Source organism: Periplaneta americana, chromosome 13, assembly GCF_040183065.1.
Source record: "Periplaneta americana isolate PAMFEO1 chromosome 13, P.americana_PAMFEO1_priV1, whole genome shotgun sequence".
In the NCBI taxonomy this organism is placed as follows: Eukaryota; Metazoa; Arthropoda; class Insecta; order Blattodea; family Blattidae; genus Periplaneta; species Periplaneta americana.
This window is the reverse complement of record NC_091129.1, coordinates 129,806,172-129,829,737: the sequence shown is the minus strand read 5'-3', so window position 1 is coordinate 129,829,737 and position 23,566 is coordinate 129,806,172. Positions and strand designations below refer to the sequence as shown.

The following is a 23,566-nucleotide window of genomic DNA, read 5'->3' as shown; positions in this document are numbered from 1 at the left end:
CCAGAACATGGTGAAAGTTTCCCCCCTTCCAAACATAAATTCTAAAGACACTACCGTACTGACAAAAGAACAGTAGTGTTCAAAGTTCTTACTTAAACTAAGCTGCTGTCAAGCATTTTATATTACTTCCGTTATGTGAAATGAAGCCTTCAGAGGAATGAGGGATGGACTTTAGAGTCTGTTCCAAACTATAAAACTCAAACTTCACTGTTATTCACTTATTCAGTAGGTAACTACTACTGACCTATTTGGTTAGAAAATGATTTAACAGACCTATCGGCAAAGAAGAAAGTGAAATGAATTCCAAATGATCTAAAAGTTCTTCAAAGAATTAAAAATGACCAAAAATGCCGAAAAAAATATAAAAATTACCTATTAGTGCAAAAACGTAAAAAAAAAAATGCAATATAAGAAATTACTTTTTTAAGTTTATATTAACATAGAAAGGATTTCTATATTAATAAGCATCATCCTAATGTGAAAAATAAGAAGATGACTTTTCATCAACATCCGCCCCCTAACTATTATAGTATCTTCTTACAAGAAAAGCTAAATGATTGGCAATTCGTATTCTTTGCCAAATCAACAGTAACTTTTTTAACAATTAGTATTACAGCCATTTCTCTGCAACAACGTAGACTCTGTTCGAAGGTTTTTCAGACAAGAGCGCAAATATAGTCACATGGTCAACGCGTCCTATAAAATATTACCACCAACAACAACAACAACAACAACAATAATAATAGAATAACAAGTCTTCCTTCTCTAAGCACGAATGTAACATAAGCTCTGTTATAAAGTGATTTGTGAAGCTGCATGGTGTTTATTGATACCTACACGATCTGTGGCTGTTACCCACTCTCTGTAATTAAGAACAGTTGCCGACAGAACGGACGAGTATTGTAAGTTACACTTGACTCCGAACAGTGTTAGATTTACAGGCAGAGCGTGCATGATGTTAATCGTGAGGCTACATGCGTCAACCGGTTTTCGGGTTCCAAGTCTCTGCTGGAAGTATAATGGTAACATAGTGCTTTAATTTCAGGAAAATCTGACAGAAACTTCTTGTAACATGACTCACTGAAATTACAGAGTGCTTCCTTTTAATCCGAGAACAAAACTTCTTCTCGGAATACTCATACGACATCCCTTGCTTTCTTATTTTCCACTCGTTCCTCCATACTACACACTGTCCATCCATTCCTGTCCATCCCATTCCGTTCCGCCCATCTTTCTACCCATCCATCCATCCATAAATAAAAATGCAACCACCTCTCATCGCTGCAAGGCGAATACAACGAGTATATGAGGAGTACAAGGAGAATAAGGAGAGAAAAAATAAGGATAATACAAGGGGAACAAGGAGAATGCAACGAAAATACAAGGAGAATAAGGGGAAGACAAAGACAATAAAGAGAGTACAAAGACAACGAGGGATATACAAGGAGAATAAGTCGAATGCAATGAGAACAAGGGGAAGACAAAGAGAATAAGGAGAATACAAAGAGATTAAGGGGAATACAAGGAGTACAAGGGGAAAACAAGAAGAACAAGGGGAAAACAAGAAGAACAAGGGAAATACGAGAATGAGAGGAATACAAGGAGAATGAAGAGAAGACAAAGAGAATAAGGGGAATACAAAGAGAATAAGGGGAATACAAAGAGAATAAGGGGAACACAAAGAGAATAAGGGAAATACAAGGAGAATAAGGAGAACACAAAGAGATGAAGGGGAATACAAAGAGAATAAGGGGAATACAAAGAGATTAAGGGGAATACAAGGAGAAGGAGAAGACAAGGAGAATAAGGGAAAGACAAGGAGAATAAGGAGTCTACAAATAGATTAAGGGGAATACAAAGAGAATAAGGGGAATACAAAGAGATTAAGGGAAATACAAGGAGAATAAGGAGAACACAAAGAGATGAAGGGGAATACAAAGAGAATAAGGGGAATACAAAGAGAATAAGGGGAATACAAAGAGATTAATGGGAATACAAGGAGAATAAGGGGAACACAAAGATAATAATGGAAATACAAGGAGAATAAGGAGAACACAGAGAGATGAAGGGGAATACAAAGAGAATAAGGGGAATACAAAGAGATTAAGGGGAATACAAGGAGAAGGAGAAGACAAGGAGAATAAGGAGTCTACAAATAGATTAAGGGGAATACAAAGAGAATAAGGGGAATACAAAGGGATTAAGGGGAGTACAAAGAGATTAAGGGGAATACAAAGAGATTAAGGGGAATACAAAGAGATTAAGGGGAATTCAAGGAGAAGGAGAAGACAAGGAGAATAAGGGGAACACAAAGAGAATAAGGGAAATACAAGGAGAATAAGGAGAACACAAAGAGATGAAGGTAAATACAAAGAGAATAAGGGGAATACAAAGAGATTAAGGGGAATACAAGGAGAAGGAAAGACAAGGAGAATAAGGGAAAGACAAGGATAATAAGGAGTCTACAAATAGATTAAGGGGAATACAAAGAGAATAAGGGGAATACAAAGAGATTAAGGAGAATACAAGGAGAAGGAGAAAACAAGGAGAATAAGGGGAACACAAAGAGAAAAAGGGAAATACAAGGAGAAGGAGAAGACAAGGAGAATAAGGGAAAGACAAGGAGAATAAGGGGAACACAAAGAGAATAAGGGAAATACAAGGAGAATAAGGGAAAGACAAGGAGATAAGGGGAATACAAGGAGAATAAGGAAAATGCAAGGAGAATAAGAGAAATGCAAGTAGAACGAGGGAATACAATGAGAATACAAGAGTAACAAGGGAAAGACAAGAAGAATATAGAGAGAACAAGGGAAATAAGGAGAATACAAAGAAAACAAGGGAAATGCAAGGGCAATAAGGATAATACCAAGAGAACAAGGGAAAGACAAGGAAAATAAGGAGAAACAAGGAGAATAAGGAGAATACAAGAAGAATGAGGAAAATACAAGTAGAACGAGGGGAATACAAGGCGAATAAGGAGAATACAAGGACAACTAGGGAAATAAGGAGAGCACGGAAAATGCAAAGAAAACACTGGAAGATAAGGAGAACAAATGGAAGATAAGGAGAACTAGAGGAGTACAAGGAGAATAATAATAATACGAGGAGAACAAGGGGAAGACAAGGATAACACAGGGAATATACGTAAAAAGGTTACGACAACGAGAGCAAGGGGAATACAAGGAGAACAAGAGGACACAAGGAGAACTTGAGAAAGATAAAGAGAACAAGGGGGAAGACACGGGTTAAAGGAGAATACATAGTCCTACGTAAAGGTATGTATCATAGTTAAGCAACAGTAAAAGTACGCCGTCTCTTGTAGAAACTGGAAAGTATACGTGTATAATAATTCTCAATTTAAGTATGTATTAATACGATCAAATGCATTTCAACACTGGACTGAAACATGTCGAGGAATGTCTCATGCGTAGCAGCTGGTCTGTTATAGCATGTTACTTCATTAGTGCTTTACTTGAAGTTTAGAGGGATGATAACTGTGCCAACAAATTAAGGAACCAAATGCAAATTAGTGATATCGTTATTGTCCGTCCACCAAACTGGACGTTATGCACGACATCTGATATTCACAAGTGGGAGGACTTCCCCGCCGTATGTTCAACATGGCACTAGTCCACAAGATAACACACACAACATGCATCCAGTGTCCCGTGATGACGTGCTGTGTGTGCTTAACAAACAGAGGGAAGTCAATATCAACTTCCCTCACAACGATTCGAACACTGATGCACTTGGTTGGGAACAACAAGCCTCCACTAAGTCACAAAGGATAAATACACTCGTAGTAGTAGTAGTAGTAGTAGTAGTAGTAGTAGTAGTAGTAGTAGTACTAGTATTATTATTATTATTATTATTATTATTATTATTATTATTATTATTATTATTATTAGAGGAAGTGTTACAAATATAGAACACCATTTTGTTTTTTTCGTTTAGGAAGCTATACTTACTTACTGAATTTTAATGAAACCGGGAGGTTCATTGCAGCTCTCACATAAGCCCGCCATTGGTCCCTATATTGAGCAAAATTAATCCAGTCTCTATCATCATATCCCACCACCCTCAAATCCATTTTTATATTATCTTCCCATCTACGTCTCGGCCTCCCTAAAGATCTTCTTCCCTCCGGCTCCCAACTAACACTCTATAGGCATTTCTGGATTCGCCCATACGTGCTACATGCCCTGCCCATCTCAAACGTCTGGATTTAATGTTCCTAATTATGTCAAGTGAAGAATACAATGCGTACAGTTCTGTGTTCTGTAACTTTCTCCATTCTCCTGTAACTTCATCCCTCTTAGCCCCAAATATTTTCCTAAGCACCTTATTCTCAAACACACTTAACCTATGTTCCTCTCTCAAAGTGAGAATCCAAGTTTTACAACCATAAAGAACAACCGGTAATATAACTGTTTTATAATGTCTAACTTTCAGATTTTTTGACAGCAGACTGGATGATAAAAGCTTCTCAGCCGAATAATAACAGACATTTCCCATATTTTGTAACAGTCGTCGTCGCCCTCGGCTGCCTTTTCGGTAGAGGATGAGGTTCCCAGGTCAGCTGCAAAAACGGTCGGGACATGGGGTTTGGGAGACGTGCTCGTAGGTTGAAATGATGTAGGCGCACACCAGAAGTTGTTGGTAAGAACTATGAAAGCGTTTATTATTACTATTAAGTGTTCGTTTCAGATCAGCAGAAATGCGCGTCCAAGTGTATAATATCTCGCTCTCACTTCCCGCAAGTTGGTATACTAATTTCTGAGTTCACGTAATTATATATTTTGTACTATAAAACACCAGTAATATCACGGACAGTTGATAACGTGATGAGAGGAAAGAATTCAGACTTATAATAATAATGCAACACACGACTTCTTACTACACCCACTAAAAAATTCTAAGTCCGTAAATTGTTATACTTCCGAGTTAGGTTTGCCGAGAATATGTGGAGTGCAACTTCTCCGAACACTGTCTATCTGCCAAATCTATCCCCTACTTTCAACCACCAAACATAGAATTTCACCCTCCTATCTATATATCACGTGTCTCTATTAAGAATCCTGATTGGCCATGATTACACTTACGTCACTTAAGACGCGTTCTTCAAAAATTGTTCGTTAACTAGAACATCTCCTACTTCCGGCGTCCTATTCTCTGACATATACCAGATCATCTCTTTTGGAACCTGGCTTGGCGTCATCTTACTGACCACCCGCAGGCAAAGTCCATACATTCCCTCATCAGTCAACTCCACGCCTGGACACATGTTTCCTGTCCCCCTAGCTTGGGTTCGGTCTTCCTGTCCACCTGTTACTTCCGTCTCAGATTTTGAAACTAACTTACACGTCCGCGCATCCTATCCATATAAGAATATTAACACTAAATAGTAATCTAATGAAAATCTCCTCATCCTATACGAGGAACCGTCTCAATTTATTCTGAGTTTAATTTCCTCCCGAGTATCATTTATATTTGAGACTGTTGCTCCCAGGTATTTGAATTTTTCCACGTCTTCAAAGGATAAATGTCTAATTTTTATATATCCATTTCGTACAATATTCTCGTCACGAGACATAATCATATGCTTTATCTTTTCGGGATTTACTTCCAAACTTATCTCTTTACTTGCTTCAAGTAAAATTCCCGTATTTTCCCTAATCGTTTGTGGATTTCCTTCTAACATATTCACGTCATCCCCACAGACAAGCAGCTGATGTAACCCGTTCAATTCCAAAGCCTCTCTGTTAAAAAGTAAAGGTGATAGTACATCTCCTCGCTTTAGCACAGTGAATTGGAAACGCATCTGACAGAAACTGACGTATACTGATTCTGCTGTACGTTTCACTGAAACACACTTTAATTAACCGAACTAGTTTCTTGGGAACACCAAATTCAATAAGAATATCATATAAAACTTCTCTCTTAACCGATTCATATGCCTTTTTGAAATCTATGAATAAATGATGCACTGTACCCTTATACTCCTATTTTTTCTCTATTATCTGTCGAATACAAAATATCTGATCAATAGTTGATCTATTATGCCTAAAACCACACTGATGATCCCCAATAATTTCATCTACATAAGATTATTATTATTATTATTATATTATTATTATTATTATTATTATTATTATTATTATTATTATTATTATTATTATTGTCATCTAGTCTGCTGTCAAAAAATCTGAAAGTTAGAATTTATAAAACAGTTATATTACCGGTTGTTCTGTATGGTTGTGAAACTTGGACTCTCACTTTTAGAGAGGAACAGAGAGTAAGGGTGTTTAAGAATAAAGTTCTTAGGAAAATATTTGGGGCTAAGAGGGATGAAATTACAGGAAAATGGAGAAAGTTACACAACGCAGAACTGCACGCATTGTATTCTTCACCTAACATAATTAGAAACATTAAATCCAGACGTTTGAGTTGGGCAAGGTATGTAGCACGTATGGGCGAATCCAGAAATGCATATAGAGTGTTAGTTGGGAGGCCGGAGGGAAAAAGACTTTTGGGGAGGCCGAGACGTAGATGGGAAGATACTATTAAAATGGATTTGAGGGAGGTGGGATATGATGGTAGAGAATGGATTAATCTTGCTGAGGATAGGGACCGATGGCGGGCTTGCGTGAGGGCGGCAATGAACCTCCGGGTTCCTTAAAAAAAAGCCAGTAAGTAAGTTATTATTATTATTATTATTATTATTATTATTATTATTATTATTATTAGAGGAAATGTTACAAATATGGAGTACCGTATTGTTTTTTTTTTTTTTCGCTTAGGAAGCTATTATATTACCGGTTGTTCTGTATGGTTGTGAAACTTGGACTCTCACTTTGAGAAAGGAACATATGTTAAGGGTGTTTGAGAATAAGGTGCTTAGGAAAATATTTGGGACTAAGAGGGATGAAATTACAGGAAAATGGAGCAAGTTACACAACGCAGAACTGCACGCATTGTATTCTTCACCTGACAATTAGGAACATTAAATCCAGACGTTTGAGATGGACAAGGCATGTAGCACGAATGGGCAAACCCAGAAATGCATATCGAGTGTTAGTTCGGAAACCGGAGGGAAAAAGACCTTTGGGAAGGCCGAGACGTAGAAATGTTATGTTTTATTTAACGACGCTCGCAACTGCAGAGGTTATATCAGCGTCGCCGGATGTGCCGGAATTTTGTCCCGCAGGAGTTCTTTTACATGCCACTAAATATACTGACATGAGCCTGTCGCATTTAAGCACACTTAAATGCCATCGACCTGGCCCGGGATCGAACCCGCAACCTTGGGCATAGAAGGCCAGCGCTATACCAACTTGCCAACCAGGTCGACTCGAGACGTAGATGGGAGGATAATATTAAAATGGATTTGAGGGAGGTGGGATATGATATTCTATCACAGATGGCTTTATAGTTTGAATCTAATGGTGTTTTGCTTAATCAAGAAAATACTATCAACATAACTTTTATCCTAAATCCTGTAATAAAAAAGGACAACACACAAAGCTATACCAAATTTCTAGGACTTTTTATAGAGAGATATATATTTATTAAAGAAATTAGTGACTTGTGTTTCTCAAAATTATTCGTTCTTTCAGTCGATAATTAGGAATGCCTTAATTTTCTGGGGAAATGGTAGCAAAATTGGGAGTGTCTTGATTTTGCAAAAGAAAGCCATTAGAATTCTATGTCAATCAAACTATCTTGAACATTGTCGACCTCTTTTCAAACAATCACAGATATTAACTGTCATAAATTTATATATATATATATACGACCTAGTCCTTTACACTCGACAAAATACAATTACTCATTAATAGCCAATATAACATGATCATGAAATTAGAAATAGTGAACAAATTAATATTCCATACTGTACATTACATAAAATTAGTACAAATTTTTCTGTCACGGGGATGAAATTATGTAATAAGCTTCCCAGTCAATATTATAAGTTACCAACCAATAGTTTCAAAGCTAGATTTTATAATTGGCTTTTAATTAATCCTTTCTACTCTATAGATGAGTTTCTTAACATAAATTCATACGAAATTGTTTTTAATAAATAAAGTTATTTATATTAGTTACAATTATTACATAAGAGTGAAGTGTTTTAATTAATTTTAGAGTTTCAAAATGTTTTGTGTTTTCATTCTAATTACTGTTTTCAATTATATGTGTATTTTCAAATGTAAGTTGTTTTTTGTGACGAAACCTATCACTGTATGTTTAATGGCTTAATTAATTGAATTGAATTGAATTGATGATAGAGACTGGATTAATCTTGCTCAGGACAGGGACCAATGGCGGGCTTATGTGAGGCGGCAATGAACCTGCAGGTTCCTTAAAAGCCAATTATTATTATTATTATTATTATTATTATTATTATTATTATTATATTATTATTATTAGAAGAAGAGTTACAAATATGGAATACCATTTTGTTTTTTTCGCTTAGGAAGCTATCTATATCTATATATTATATAATTTGAACTGGTAATGGAAATTACGGGAAAACGGCTGGATGGATTTTAATAAACGACCCCTCATTTTGAAGCTTGGAACTCAAAGTTTTTCGGAAAAATAGTAGTTTTCAGTGAAATGTCAATTTTTATACATAATTTTCCTATTTTCCAAAATCCATCTGTCGTCAGTTTTGAGAACTAGCTAATAGCATTCACGGCCGACTTGATATACCCTTCGCTTTTTTGTAAAGGAGAAGCGAAGCGAGCATCAAGTCGGCCGTGTTGCATTTCAGAATAAAACAAAACACATAGGCCTACTACAGTAAACAATATTACACGAAGGCCATGACTTGCAAGAATGCTGACATATTTAGAGCTCAAATTAAATTGGTTATTAAAAACTTAACTTACTAAAAATAATTTACAGGTTCGATTCTGTGGTGTGTAATTTTCTGGGTACAGCTCTGTATTGGATATTAAAAGCTACAAAACGTGAGGAAGTTTGATGACATTATTACCATTAGAAATGAAATATTATTGTAGTTAATGCCATGATGTGACTATTTTTCATTAATTATACATATTAATGCTATATTGTTGATTTGAAAGTGAAACGTTTTGGGGTTATATAAGTAGGTGTAGAGAACAACTTAAATTAGATTTTGATCTCTATATTTTACTGAGTGGCGGCTATATAGTATATATATAGTATATGTTACTGAAAGCTATAAAACTTACGTAAGATAATAATATTATTAAAAATCAAATATTTTTATAATTATTAATCAAGTGGGGTTGGGTCTTTTTCATATATTTAATGGCGGTGTGGTGTAGATATTTATATGCGTGGTTCTCTTCAGTATTGGCTCGAGAGAGAGAGTATCTTTCATTGTTATGGAAGCAAATAACTTTCCGAATGTCTGGTATTCTTCATTGAAAATAAATCTGAAAAATGTTTATTTGAACGTCTAATGAAAGTTTGCAGCATTTGCTGCACAAGCCACTAGTATGTTTTGATTATTGAAAGTTAGGTATCGTCCTGTTTATCGCTGAACGTCCCTGCGAGTGTTGAAACATCTCCTGGGATTCCTGTTGATATTTACGCTCGCAGCAACACTCGCAAATTATATTTCAACGTGTAGTCTTTTCTGTAGATTTTCCATCACATTACAGCGCGCCGGGGGTGGGAAGCAATATGAATCATGATAGTCGCCGATCACAGTCGCGTGCGAGGCCTTCTTTTTAGCAGGCGTGTTTCCCCACAAGTCACGTGACACTTCTCCGCCTGCTCTCTCTTTCTCGCCGCGACTTGCTCAGTTTGTGTGCGGTGTCTACCGAAAGCGGTCGCCCGGCAGGTGTGCGCTACACAATACAGCTCCGGTCTGCGCTCGTCACAACAGCCACTACTTCTAAGCAGCTGTATGTTAGGTTTCAGTTGCCTGGTATTCACTCAGAATCACGGTCGACACTGAGCTATATGTTTACAGTATTAATGTCAGTTTTGTTGTTTTGAGTCTCGCATCGTCAGTTTGTGTTGTGCAGGAAGGTGTAAAAGTTTTGTTGAATCTATCAGGAACTTTCAAATTTACGGCGTAAGTGTCAGTTCGATGTCAGGTTCATTAAAATACCCGTAGCATAAAAGAAGAAAGAATTGCTTATAGCAAAACAAGAAGAAAACGTACGAACCGATTTTAAGTAAATCTTTGTGCAGTTTTGTGATTCGCATGATCACGTTTGTGTAAGTAAACTTTGTTATGTGTTACATGCATACTTTTCTTATGAAATATTTCGTAGATCATGTATATGAATAAAATTTAATCGTTTAAGAGTATATGTACGTGAACGACCGCAATTATTAGAAAATGCAGGCTCTAGATTTCTAAAATTTTATAAGGAAATGAACTCCCAGTTGGACAAAAATTACGAGGTACCACAACAAGACTTATTAGAACTTAAATATCTGATACAAGTAATTGTATTCTTAATATTGTAGTTGTAATCCCCTGGTGGAGGGGAAGAGAAGGCCTAATGGCCTTATCTCTACCAGGTTAAATAAATAAATAAATAAATAAATAAATAAATAAATAAATAAATAAATAAATAAATAAAGTATAAAAAGGGTACTAATAATATTTTTAAGAATTCACTTTTTACTTTAAATGAAATTTTTCAAAATTTGAAAATTTTCACACATATTTTCATAACTTCACAACCATTAGAGATAGAATTCTTAAATTTTGTACACTGATTTAACATGAATTTATGCAAAAAGTAGACTAAACAATGCCCATTTCTTTGAAAATAGAAAAATTAGGTCACAAAACATTATGTAAATTTTAAAATATCTTATATAGGACAAATATAACATTAACTGTATTAAAATAAACAACTCTACTTGTCTGAGAGTGGTCCACTTTTCAGAAATAAGTGCTTATTACATCCAGAAAAAATATTAAAGATGTCAGAGTGACCATAACAATATTATGGTTACCAAATGACGTAACTGCAGATCAGTTTTTTTTTCATACTCTGATAAAACTGGTTTGAAAAATATTACTAGTAATCTGATAATATTTGTGGTCGTTCACGTACACATACCCTTAATCTATGTATTCAAATTTATGAACAGGGGGTTTTTATCTTACAATACGACGCGGTATAGATTAAGCTCTTAGCCTAACATGGAAAATTTACTAAATTTATATATATATATATATATATATATATATATATATATATATATATATAATTTCTTCAATATAATCGCCTTTTAACTCTATACACTTAGCATAGCGGTTACAAAACAATTCCAAGCCTTTAAAAAATTAGTTTTCTTCGTCTGCAAACCATTCTACGACAGTACTATGTTCGATATACAGTACTTCATTCAATGATAGTCTCTTACCTTTCTTTGATTATCCTGTTTTTAGATTTAAAAGTACATTATATTCTCAGGTGACTAAATCGGGCGAATATGAGAGATTGCCAATTTTTTCAAAGCCAACTTCATCAATTTTCTGCAACGCAATCAAGAACTTGTCAACTGGTGCACTGTCTTGCGAGAATAGCATATTTTAACACAAAGGTTCTCCATAATTACCCCCGGCTGAGTTAATAATGAAGATTGATTCGCTCCTGTCACAACTTTACCCTGTTCTAAGTAGTCTGTCATAATTATTCTTTGTCCCAAAAAATGATGGAGGACTTTCTTTCCCAATTTTGAATGCGTTTTTTTTTTTTTTTTTTTTTTTTTTTTTTTTTTTTTTTTTTTTTTTTTTTTTTTTTGCGGAGAGAATCAAAGTATTTCCATTCTTTTGTTTCTGGGCTGTGATGATGAATCCAAATTTCGCATATAGTTACAAATACGATCCAAAAAAGTTAAAAGAATTTTCTTTAAAACAGCGGCAAAGTGATTTGGAAATGTCATTTTGAGTAAGTCCTGATCAGTGTTGAGGCATGCAGCGATCCATTTGGTAGACAATTTTCACGTTCAAAGTACATTTTCAAAGCCTCTAGTATACGTTTGAGTCCAATTTGTTTCTCCTCCAAAATCATGTCATGCACGGTATCGATATATTCTGGAGTGATCACAGAAACGAGTCTTCCGATACTGTGTTCTTCCTTGATATCCATTCTTTCTCTCTTAAATTTCGCAACCGAATTCTTATGGTGGTGCACGGAGGATAATGATCCTCTCAATAAATCCACCACATCCGCGTATTTCCTTGTCTGACGACACTTTCAAAAACAGGCACATTACCATTGACGAATAATCTACTTTACCATAATTTAATTTTTTTTTCTGACGTAACCTTAAAAATTCTCAATATAGAATCGGCAAAATTTTATTAACAAACTTAGGGTAATTATTTGTGAAGAAAGCTAGGCCTACTCTTTCTATGGAAACGCTTTCTTTTTTGAATAATTTTCAAGGGAAAAATTGTTCCGGGGCCGGGCATCGAACCCGGTACCTTTGGTTTAACGTACCAACGCTCTACCAACTGAACTACCCGGGAACTCTACCCGACACCGATCCAATTTTTCCCTCTATATCCACAGACCTCAAAGTGGGCTGACAACCGTCATGCAACCAACTTCGAGTGCACACTAACTACGTGTGATTTTAATTGTGGTTTTCTGTTAACGAACAGTAACGTGTATTATGCAAATCAAGATTTCAGGTATAACTCCCTGTAAAGTTGATTTGAATAATTTTCAAGGGAAAAATTGTTCCGGGGCCGAGCATCGAACCCGGGACCTTTGGTTTAACGTACCAACGCTCTACCAACTGAGCTATCCGGGAACTCTACCCGACACCGATCCATTTTTTCCCTCTATATCCACAGACCTCAAAGTGGGCTGACAACCGTCAAGCAACCAACTTCGAGTGCACACTAACTACGTGTGACTTTACTTGTGGTTTTCTGTTAACGAACAGTGACGTGTATTATGCAAATCAAGAACTCAGGTATAACTCCCTGTAAAGTTGATTTGAATAATTTTCAAGGGAAAAATTGTTCCAGGGCCGGGCATCGAACCCGGGACCTTTGGTTTAACGTACCAACGCTCTAACAACTGAGCTACCCGGGAACTCTACCCGACACCGATCCAATTTTTCCCTCTATATCCACAGACCTCAAAGTGGGCTGACAACCGTCAAGCAACCAACTTCGAGTGCACACTAACTACATGTGACTTTAATTGTGGTTTTCTGTTAACGAACAGTGACGTGTATTATGCAAATCAAGATTTCAGGTATAACTCCCTGTAAAGTTGATTTGAATAATTTTCAAGGGAAAAATTGTTCCGGGGCCGGGCATCGAACCCGGGACCTTTGGTTTAACGTACCAACGCTCTACCAACTGAGCTACCCGGGAACTTTACCCGACACCGATCCAATTTTTCCCTCTATATCCATATCTATATGTATCTATATCGTTTTTGTTTATATCGGAGGTACAAGGTCAACTATTATCAATGCTCGTTAGTATTGTAACAAACAGTCCAGCACTCATTTTGTTACAAACATACAGTTTTGGTATTACTCACACTTTAAATAATCACATGTTTGTAAAATAAAAAAATATATTTTATGCACATATTTCCTGTATGAATTTATCTGAAGGTAGACTACTGAATATGAGTAGAAACCGAATATAAATTGCTGAAAACATTGCGGAGAAGTAGAAAGATAACAGAATACTAAAAACAGTGTTATAGAGTCTATATTATTATATTTTATTACAGGTACTTTGATTCTAGCTTCGCCAATTTTGTGTTCTAAAAATTCTGTATATAATTAGGAACATCAAATCCAGACGTTTGAGATGGACAGGGCATGTAGCACGTATGGGTGAATCCAGAACTGTATATAGTGTGTTAGTTGGGAGGCCGGAGGGAATAAGACCTTTGGGGATGCCGAGACGTAGATGGGAGGATAATATTAAAATGAATTTGAGGGAGGTGGGATATGATGATAGGGACTGGATTAATCTTGCTCAGGGTAGGGACCAATGCGGGCTTATGTGAGAGCGGCAATGAGCCTACGGGTTCCTTAAAAGCCAGTAAGTAAGTATAAGATGGCTGTTCTAAAATTAATACATATGATTTTTGCAAAAATCCAGGGCCACGTTACGTACATCGTAGATTTTTTTTGCAAACTTATTAACTATTTTTAGTAGGCCAATATTAATGTGACTATTACGCTTTTACTCCGTCATACTACTTTTGATCAATAAAACGGTACGAAAGGACGTCATGGCTGCTAATCGCACAATTTTATCACTTCCCTAGCATTTGTTTGTTTTTATCACTTCCCTAGCATTTTTTGTTTTTATCATTTCCCTACCATTTGTTTCTTTGTTTGCCAATCTTCTCCTATGTCGGAAATCGAACCACGGACTGCTTGGTTAAGAAGCGTACGCGTTATTCATCCGGCCATTGCCACAGGCAGATGCAACCTTAAGAAATTATTTTCAAGAAGTGTCGTTTTGGCGGAAAAATATATCGAGAACAAAGCCTCAGAACGGACCTGAGGAACTGTAGCAGCTGGAGCTGTGCAAACAACGCTGCTATTGTCATTCACGTGGGAAGGTTACCTCTCTTCACATCTTGCAAACACGTGAAAATGTTTACTATATAGTTCAGTGTCTAACCGTGCTGAAAATATCGTGTGATATTGCGAGTTTCACTTTTTTTCATTTTGGTACATAATGTGTGTTTTAATTTCTATTTTCAACATGAAGAAATCGCCTGGCGCTTAACAGAAAGCTCAGTTTGGTGACAAGAAGAACTAATTTTGTGTACGTGGTGTTAAGTTCTAGTGACTGAAACTGTTGTCCTAAACTAACATTTTCTCTACCGTGTAAAAAACTTCAACATCAAATTACTATGACATGTTTCATAATCAACATTTTGCCACACCAGCTTCAGTAACAGAGGATACAGCATATCTCTTACGGTAAGTTTTTGATTAAATGTCTAGTATACAACCGCCATTACAAAGTACTACCGACTTCACATCGTGACTTGGTATCACCATTACACACCACCTTAACAGCACAGAAATCACTTGTAACATGCTTTATGCTCGACCATGCCGAAATGTAGTATTATACACCTGGTAGCAGCCCTTTAATGGACCTCATTAAAGTACACCTATTCATTAAAGTTCAGGTGATCCACCAATCAGAAAATATCATTGTAGCAATATGAAAGCGCAAGTATAGATTATTCTCGGATATGCAATCGAAAGACAACAATAAATCAATAAATCACCTATATTTGAAATAAAGTTAGTTCTGTTACTATAATAATTAGCGTTAATTGTAAATAATATTCCAATAAATTCGATTTGTCATCTCGTTTTTCAATATCTAATTCAATTTCAAGGTTATGTCAAGATTAATGTTTATTTTACTCTCTAGATTATATCAAGGTCAATGTCGACATTTGTTTCTCGAAAAAAAAATCAATACTTTCGCGTCTGCGCACATCTCACAATTTACGAGGTATTGCACAAGGTCAGTTCCGCTCCTCAGTCAGACAAGAATAACATGAATACTTATGAATAATTTCAAGTTAGAAATATGGTCGAGCATAAAAAATCGTATGAAAATTATGACACTCGCTTGCGCTCGTTTCATAAACATACTCGCGTCTTAATTACTACCATTATAGGCTCGTTGCATAAAGTACTATTACAGAACGCACTTTTGTTCATTAAATTGGTCACAAATATACAGTGAAAATCAATATAATATAAGTATATACAACACAAAATAAAAATTGTTTAAAGCGTTTCGAACATTTTTTAAATTTACATTTATTTTATCATGTCACGCAGACGGACCGAGTTCGAGACCCGGTCAGGTCTGGTATCTTTCATTGAAAGATCCCTAGCTACACTTGTGTGGACTAGGTCGCCGTTAGAGTTTTTCTCGGTGTTCTCCCTTTTCCCCATATTAGGAATTTACATAATTCCGTCAACATTTCTCCATTTTGTCATAATAACATTCCCCGAGCGCCGGCTAGCGACGCACGTAGGGGGCTGGCCTAGGAAGAGTGAGGTTGCCTGCTCGAAACCTGGGTATGCAGCGAACCTTAGTGTAGTCAGCCGGTGGGGGTTTGGGAATAAGCATAGGTTGTGGGTTAATGCAATAGATCTTGGAAGGTCGCAGTGTTGGGTCATAGTGCCCCCTCACTAAATCCCTTCTCATTCCATTCCAATACCAAACTTCCATCTTGATGCAACAGCAATCTGAAAACAAAAACATTTTTTACGATAATACTTGTCTTTTTTATACGAGTATTTTCCCTAGACCAAAAATACTATACAAATGAAATGAAGCAAAACTTCCACAACTGTGATGAGGTTGCTGCGATTCAAAATAGCGTAGTAGCATATATTCTGCATGTATTGGTACAGTAGGTACTCCTGTCAGAACGAGGAAGATGACCTTATAATACATATATAATAGATAGTATTCTGCCCAAGGGCAGGTCTTTCACTGCAAACCCAGCATTCTTCAATCTTTCCTATTTTCTGCCTTCCTCTTAATCTCCGCATATTATCCATATATGAGCCGTTCAGAGCAGAAGTGGTGCAAGTCAAAAATGGGTAATGAGGGTTAAAATAAACATTCTGTAAAATACAGCGCAAAGTAGCAATTAATATTCAATTTACTTAAATTATTAGTAGTCAGTGGTTAGCACGAAGGACATATTAATTGCAATTTTGCGCTTTATTTCACAGAATGTTTATTTTAAACCTCATTACCCAATTCTGACTTACACCACTTCTGCTCTGAACGGCTCATATCTTAATGTCGTGTATCAACTGATACCTTCTTCTGCCCCGAACTCTTTTCTAGTTCACCATTCCTTCCAGTGCATCTTTCAGTAGGCAGTTCCTTCTCAGCCAGTGACCCAACCAATTACTTTTTCTCTTTCTGGTCAGTTTCAGTATCATTCTTTCTTCACCCACTCTTTCCAACACAGCTTCATTTCTTATTCTGTCTGTCCACTTCACACGTTCCATTCGCCTCCATATCCACATTTCAAATACTTCTAGTCTCTTCTGCTTACTTCGTCTTAATGTCCATGTTTCTGCCCAATACAATGCGACACTCCACACAAAGCACTTCACTAATTTCTTCCTTAGTTACTTTTCTAGAGGTCCGCTTTCTCTATTAAAAGCTTCCTTTGCCATTAAGGCCCATTCACAATGAAAATTAAACATAACCGTAACATAAAAACAGAAGTTTGCGCCCAGGCTACCAAATGGGATCATTCACAATGATTCACATAAGCATTGACATAAACATTACCGTAAGACGTTAACATGAAAGTTTGCGAACTACAAACTTTCATGCTTATGCTTACGTGATTTGCAAACAGAACACAATCGTGGAGCGCTGAAGTATACGACAGAATATGAGGAAATGGCGTCGTTTTTATGTTTCCATGGTTACCAAGTATGTTTGCTGTTATGTTTATGTTCCCATCGTGAATGCTGGTATGACTTCTTGGTTTTAGTGTAACGTTAAGTTAACGCTTACGTTATGTTTAATTTTCGTTGTGAATGAGCCTTTACTGTTCTCCTTTCGTCTCCCTAGCGGCAGCCCATGTTACTACGGCGTTCGAAAGGATTGTTATTGGTATTACTAATTTCCAGTATATAAGGAACATATCAATTTGGGGCAGGCGGACGTGTTCGTTCCTTCCGTAGCGCCACATCGTATTTTTAAGTGTCCTCTGTAATTTGTAGGTTATACGAGTGATTTTATCAGATGTTACAAAGTGACGGTTGTGTACTAGTCATTTACCAGTCCTAGTTTCGTTTTACTTGCCTTCTACTAACAATCATTTGAACAGTCTTGGATAATAAATTGACAACAGTTCTGATATTGACTAATATCCACTGTCTACTTCTGCTATTACTGTAATAGGTTATACTTCCTTTTCCGGAAGCAAATGGTTTAATAAAATTATACCATTATAGTAGATTGTGCTGCATTTTATTTCCCCTTCCTGTGAGACATCTGAAAAAGGGCGTGAGCTTCACAGCACACATCCAGCTTCCTGTCTGGCTGCATTGTTGGCTGCATTCTATTGTGAGGGGCGTAACTACTGGGTGGCTACACTGGTAAAATGCCAGATGTCCACAAGCTGAAGGGAGCCCACTTTATTGATTATTAATTATTATTAATAACATAAAGAATTAATTTTGTCGCTCACAAGTACTCCGATTTTATTTCATTCTAATCTTAAGGGGACCGGGTAGTGATTAGTGGTTAAAAATGTTTTTATTTTGTGCTTTAAAACTACAAAAACTTGTTCTTTAAAACATATATTGTGGAGGTATCTCTGCAGATAAGCCCTTTAAATGGCCTCTTTAAATTAGACGGGACATGTAATTCACGCATAATTTTTAATGCAGTTTTTCGTAAGTTGATATTTTTCAAACAAGTGCATTTTTCTCTGAAACTATTTAATCTATTTACATGAAAGTTTTACAGTGTTTTCTGCAGCCTGTGCTCTACAAAGTATACCTATGGGTTTAAGAATATCACACACATAACACAAGGGGAAAAAATGTATGCATTGAAAAACAATGGCAAAAATTGTGAATCAAAGTCCAATATTTTTCTGTTTCGTTAGGGGTGAAATATTTAACTAAATTTTGCTTTAAAATTTATAATATATATTACTTGATAACTTAAAAAAATACAAGGTATATGAGTGGAGATTGTAACAAGTGATGTGCACCTGAAGATTGGGGTATATTTAGCAAAGTGGGAAAACAGGTTATATTTCTTTTGCTCTTGGATAAGAAACTAATTAGTTGTCTTTTATAGCACTGAATTTAGAATGATTTATTTTACAACCATGGAAATTTTTATTTCACTTTTAATACTAAAAGCCTAAAAATATTGAACTAAACTTTTGTACTGAAATTATTTAATCGCACAGGTATCACTACCCACTACCCTTAAACAGAACATTTTTGTTCATTGTTTCAATTACTACAAAGATATACCAGATCTGTTTCTATGAAAACTATCGCGTCCTTGACGTACTTGCTAATTATGACAGAATTACAAATATTTGCGTTGTTTATATTTTTGTAATTGATTATCAAGAATGTTATTGCTTTATGCTGAATGCTTTGACATAAATGTATTTTGTTTTTAATATGCTAATATATAACTATGTTAGAATTTATAAAATAAAATATTACCGGTTGTTCTGTATGGTTGTGAAACTTGGTCTCTCACGTTGAGAGAGGAACAGAGGTTAAGGGTGTTCGAGAATAAGGTGCTTAAGAAAATATTTGTGGCTATGAGGGATGAAGTTACAGGAGAATGGAGAAAGTTACACAACGCAGAACTGCAAGCATTGTATTCTTCACCTGACATAATGAGGAACATTAAATCCAGACGTTTGAGATGGGCAGGACATGTAGCACGTATAGGCGAACCCAGAAATGCATATAGAGTGATAGTTGGGAGGCCGGGGGAAAAGGACCTTTGGAAAGACCGAGACATAGATGGAAGGGTAATATAAAAATGGATATGAGGGATGTGAGAATGATTAGTAGAGACTGGATTAATCTTGCTCAGATAGGGACCGATGGCGGGCGGCAATGAACCTCCGGGTTCCTTAAAAGCCATTTGTAAGCAATATATGACTATGCGTGCTCAATGCAAGGCTTTGACATAAATGTATTTAGTTTTTAATATATGACTATGATTAGGATTATCGGATGTAAAAAAATGAAAAGCAGAACATTTTTCCTGAAAAAACCAGAATTTTCCAGAAAAAAGCATGACATAAAAATGTAAAACTAATTTTGAATAATTCTGATAAGAATGTAAATTGTTGAATTTGGTATATACTAGAATTGATACAAGAAACTCAGAGTTAATGGAAGTTCATGAAGCACACTAATCGATAATCGAAAGCTGCTTCCGCATCCTGTAATCGATATTTTTCCATGATCGAAGCACCACCGCCTGCTAGATCACGGTTGTCATTCGATGTTCTTTGGTCATACTGTAGAATTGACTGCGATCTGTGATAAAGTGTAAGTACCATTTACGATATAACGTACATCACATGAAAATTTATATTTTTACGTCCAGTAGGATTAAAAAGCAGGATAATGTACGATTTTTTACAATGCCTTGCCGGACTCAGGAAACATACCTAAAAGGCAGGACGTGTCCGGCGAAATCCGGACGTCTGATATCCCTAACTATGATAGTAATAAGAGTGTATTATGAACTAAAAAAGTATTAAAATATTAAATACAAACTGTTGCTTTAAAGGCTTCAAAATTTCGAGGCTTCTACATTGACAAATGTACTTAATAAGACTCATAGTTTCGTAATATCTATCTTTAGTCGTGTGTAAAGTGTGTTTTAATAATGTCTTTTAAAATATATAAACGATAGTAAAAATCAAAATATAAAAGGAAAAAAAAGGTAGACTAAAGGAATATGAAAAGCGTGCTAAACTATCTGTAATTGACGGGTATTTCCAATTATTTCGTGACGAAACCAAAAAGAATAAAACTGTCATGAGGACAAAAGTTTAGAAGCTTGCAGTTCTAATAATCAGCATATATGCCGATGTTGAAATACAGCAGACGAAGTATTGTAAAGTGGTGACGAAACTGGCGGAAAGTAGTTTGATTGTAATTTAGAATACATTGAAACATTATGCAAGTCACTTATTGAAATTAACAGAAATAAATGGACAGGTAAGAAAGTTCGCCTGCTACAAAACATGTACACTGCAAGTCTGAAGGTCTCTGTTAAAGAAAAAATGGGAGAAGTTTTCAAGAAATGTATTATACTACTTTAAAATCAGGACTAAAGTTGATGGAACTTAAATGTGTTATTCTCAAGTAACTTCGCAATGACAGTGAAATAAAGGGAAATGGGAAGAGGAACAACTGAAGGGCTCCCTGCAAAAAGGAGGTAGCTCCATTTTACAAAGTTGTGGAAAACAACAAAAACATAGGCCTACTAAAAAATTCAAATTTTAACTAAGCTTCTGTCCTTTTTCAGATTACATCCTAGGTATCTAGAAATTTCATTTTATCACTCACTCGTTATTATAATCAGCAATTTATGGCGAGGTAAAATATAAAAAAAAAAATAATGGTCCTACTCCCTTTTTGGTATAATTATCTAAATTTTAAATTCATTAAGTATTTCGTAGTTTCCGTAATACGTTACTTCGAAATTATATCGATGTTATATTCTCAGTTACGTATTATGTGAATGACTCTCATTTCCGTTTTAATTAGAGCATCATAGTAAACTATTCATCAGTATTATATTATGTAGGCAATATAAATAATACAATTAAAATCGACATTTTCTTCTGTGACTTAATTTAAAGGCAACTGAATTATTTTTATTTTTCAATATATAACTAATCTGAAGCGCTACAGTCCTTTAAGGGCCCAGACCGACAAGCCGGCTACTGGTCTCACGTCCACATGCCGAAGCAGAGGTAGACGATCATCCAACCATAATGAAGGTATCGTGTGATTAGCACGATGATCCCCCAGCCATTATAAATGGCTTTCGCAACCGGATTTCGCTACCTATCGCAGCTTCCCAAATGCATCACGATACTGGGTGGGCACCAGTCCCATACACTGACTAAAATGTCATGAGAAAATGTTTTCCTCGAAGTGGACTCGAACCATCGCGCATTCCGTAACGTCCTAGGCAGGATGCCTTAGGCCACGACGCCACGGCGTAGGACTTAAGGCTGATTCACAGTAAACCGGGAATGGAAACGACAACAAGAACGAGAACGAAAATAATGTTAAAATATATGTATTTAAATGTAAGCATTCGCAATAGTTAATTATGAATGTTCACATTTAAATACATTTAACTTATTTTAACAATATTTCCATTCTCGTTCCTGTTGTTTCCGTTCCCGGTTTATTGTGAACCAGCCTTTATTTTTTAACATTGTCATTAAATGACAAATTTTAACACTTCGCAATTACTTTTTATTGGTTATTTTACGACGTTTTATCAACTACTGTGGTTATCTAGCGTCTGAATGGGATGAAGGTGATAATGCCAGCGAAATGAGTCCAGAGTCGAGCACCGAAAGTTACTCTGCATTTGCTCTTAACAGGTTATGGGAGACTCCGAAAAAAACTAGGTAATGTCTTGTCCCAATCAGGATTTGAACTCGGGCCCACTCGTTTCACGGCCTGACATGCTAACTGTTACTTCACAGCGGTGGACTCGGAACAACTTACATTTCTAAAGACATAGATAACAGAGGTACGTCATACATTATAAAGAAATTGTTGGAAGACAAGTCTGCTCCACTTGATTTGTACACTACGATAGCCCTGACAAATGTTCACTCTGCCACACGGCTGAAATCGCCTGGAGCAACAGCGCGAGACACGTAATTATGTATCATTTGAGCTTCACAAGTTGCTATTAGTTAGACTCACCAGTTAAAAGACTTTAATTTGATGAATGCTGACAATCAGGGTCACATGCACTGTGAGAGACATGTCGCCGTCAACATCCATCGATAAATTTTAACCAACTGTCGCTACATCAATCCACCCATTAATGTAACTAAGCCTGTATTTCTTCATCCATCCATCCATCCATCCATCCATCCATCCATCCATCCATCACCCTTTACCCATCCATCCTTTACAAATCCATCTAAAAATTCAAGCAGTCAAGTATTCACTCATCTATTCATTCATCTACCCTTTACCCATCTAAAAATTCAAGCAGTCAAGCATCGATCCATCTGTTCATTCATTCATCTTTCACACATTCATCTAAAAATTCAAGCAGTTCATTCATCCACCCTTTACCCGTTCATCTAAAACTTCAAGCAATCTAGCATCAATCCATCTGTTCATCTATCCACCCTTTATCCATTCTTCTAAAACTTCAAGCAGTCAAGCAACCATCCATTTGCTCATTCATCCAGCCTTTATCTATTCGTCTAAAAATTCGAGCAGTCTACCATCCATCCATCCATCCATCCATCCATCCATCCATCCATTAATTCATCCATCCTTTATCCATTCATCTAAAAATTCGAGCAGTCTACCATCCATCCATCTATTAATTCATCCATCCTTTATCCATTCATCTAAAAATTCAAGCAGTCTACCATCCATCCATCTGTTCATTCATTCATCCTTTATCCATTCATCTAAAAATTGAAGCAGTCAAGCAGCTAAAAATCTATTCATTCATACACCTTTTACCCATTCATCTAAAAATTCAAGCAGTCAAGTATTCATCCATCTATTAATTCTTCCACCCTTTACTCATTCATCTAAAATTCAAGCAGTCTAGCATCCATCCATCTATTCATTCATCCACTCTTTATCCATTCATCTAAAAATTCAAGCAGTTAAGCATCCATCCATCTGTTAATTCATCCACCCTTTACTCATTCATCTAAAATTCAAGCAGTCTAGCATCCATCCATCTATTAATTCATCCACCGTTTACTCATTCATCTAAAAATTCAAGCAGTTATGCATCCATTCATCTGTT

At 36.1% G+C, this 23,566-nt stretch overlaps 2 protein-coding genes across 7 annotated transcripts in view; one reads left to right on the top strand and one right to left on the bottom strand.

The window, feature by feature from the left end:
* The window catches only part of LOC138712437 (uncharacterized), a 197,072-nt gene that overhangs the window by 56,604 nt on the left and 116,902 nt on the right, over nt 1–23,566 (bottom strand). The gene's annotated exons all lie outside the window — the stretch shown is intronic.
* Nucleotides 9,802–23,566, top strand: part of LOC138712435 (uncharacterized) — a 181,000-nt gene continuing 167,235 nt past the window's right edge. For 2 of the 5 annotated variants that reach the window (XM_069844254.1, XM_069844250.1), the window contains exons 1-2: nt 9,815–10,224; nt 14,732–14,946. The gene's annotated coding sequence lies outside the window, so the exon portion shown is untranslated. Of the gene's footprint in view, nt 10,225–14,731; nt 14,947–23,566 lie in introns of all 5 variants that reach the window. The other 3 variants (XM_069844251.1, XM_069844252.1, XM_069844253.1) reach the window with 3 other exon arrangements.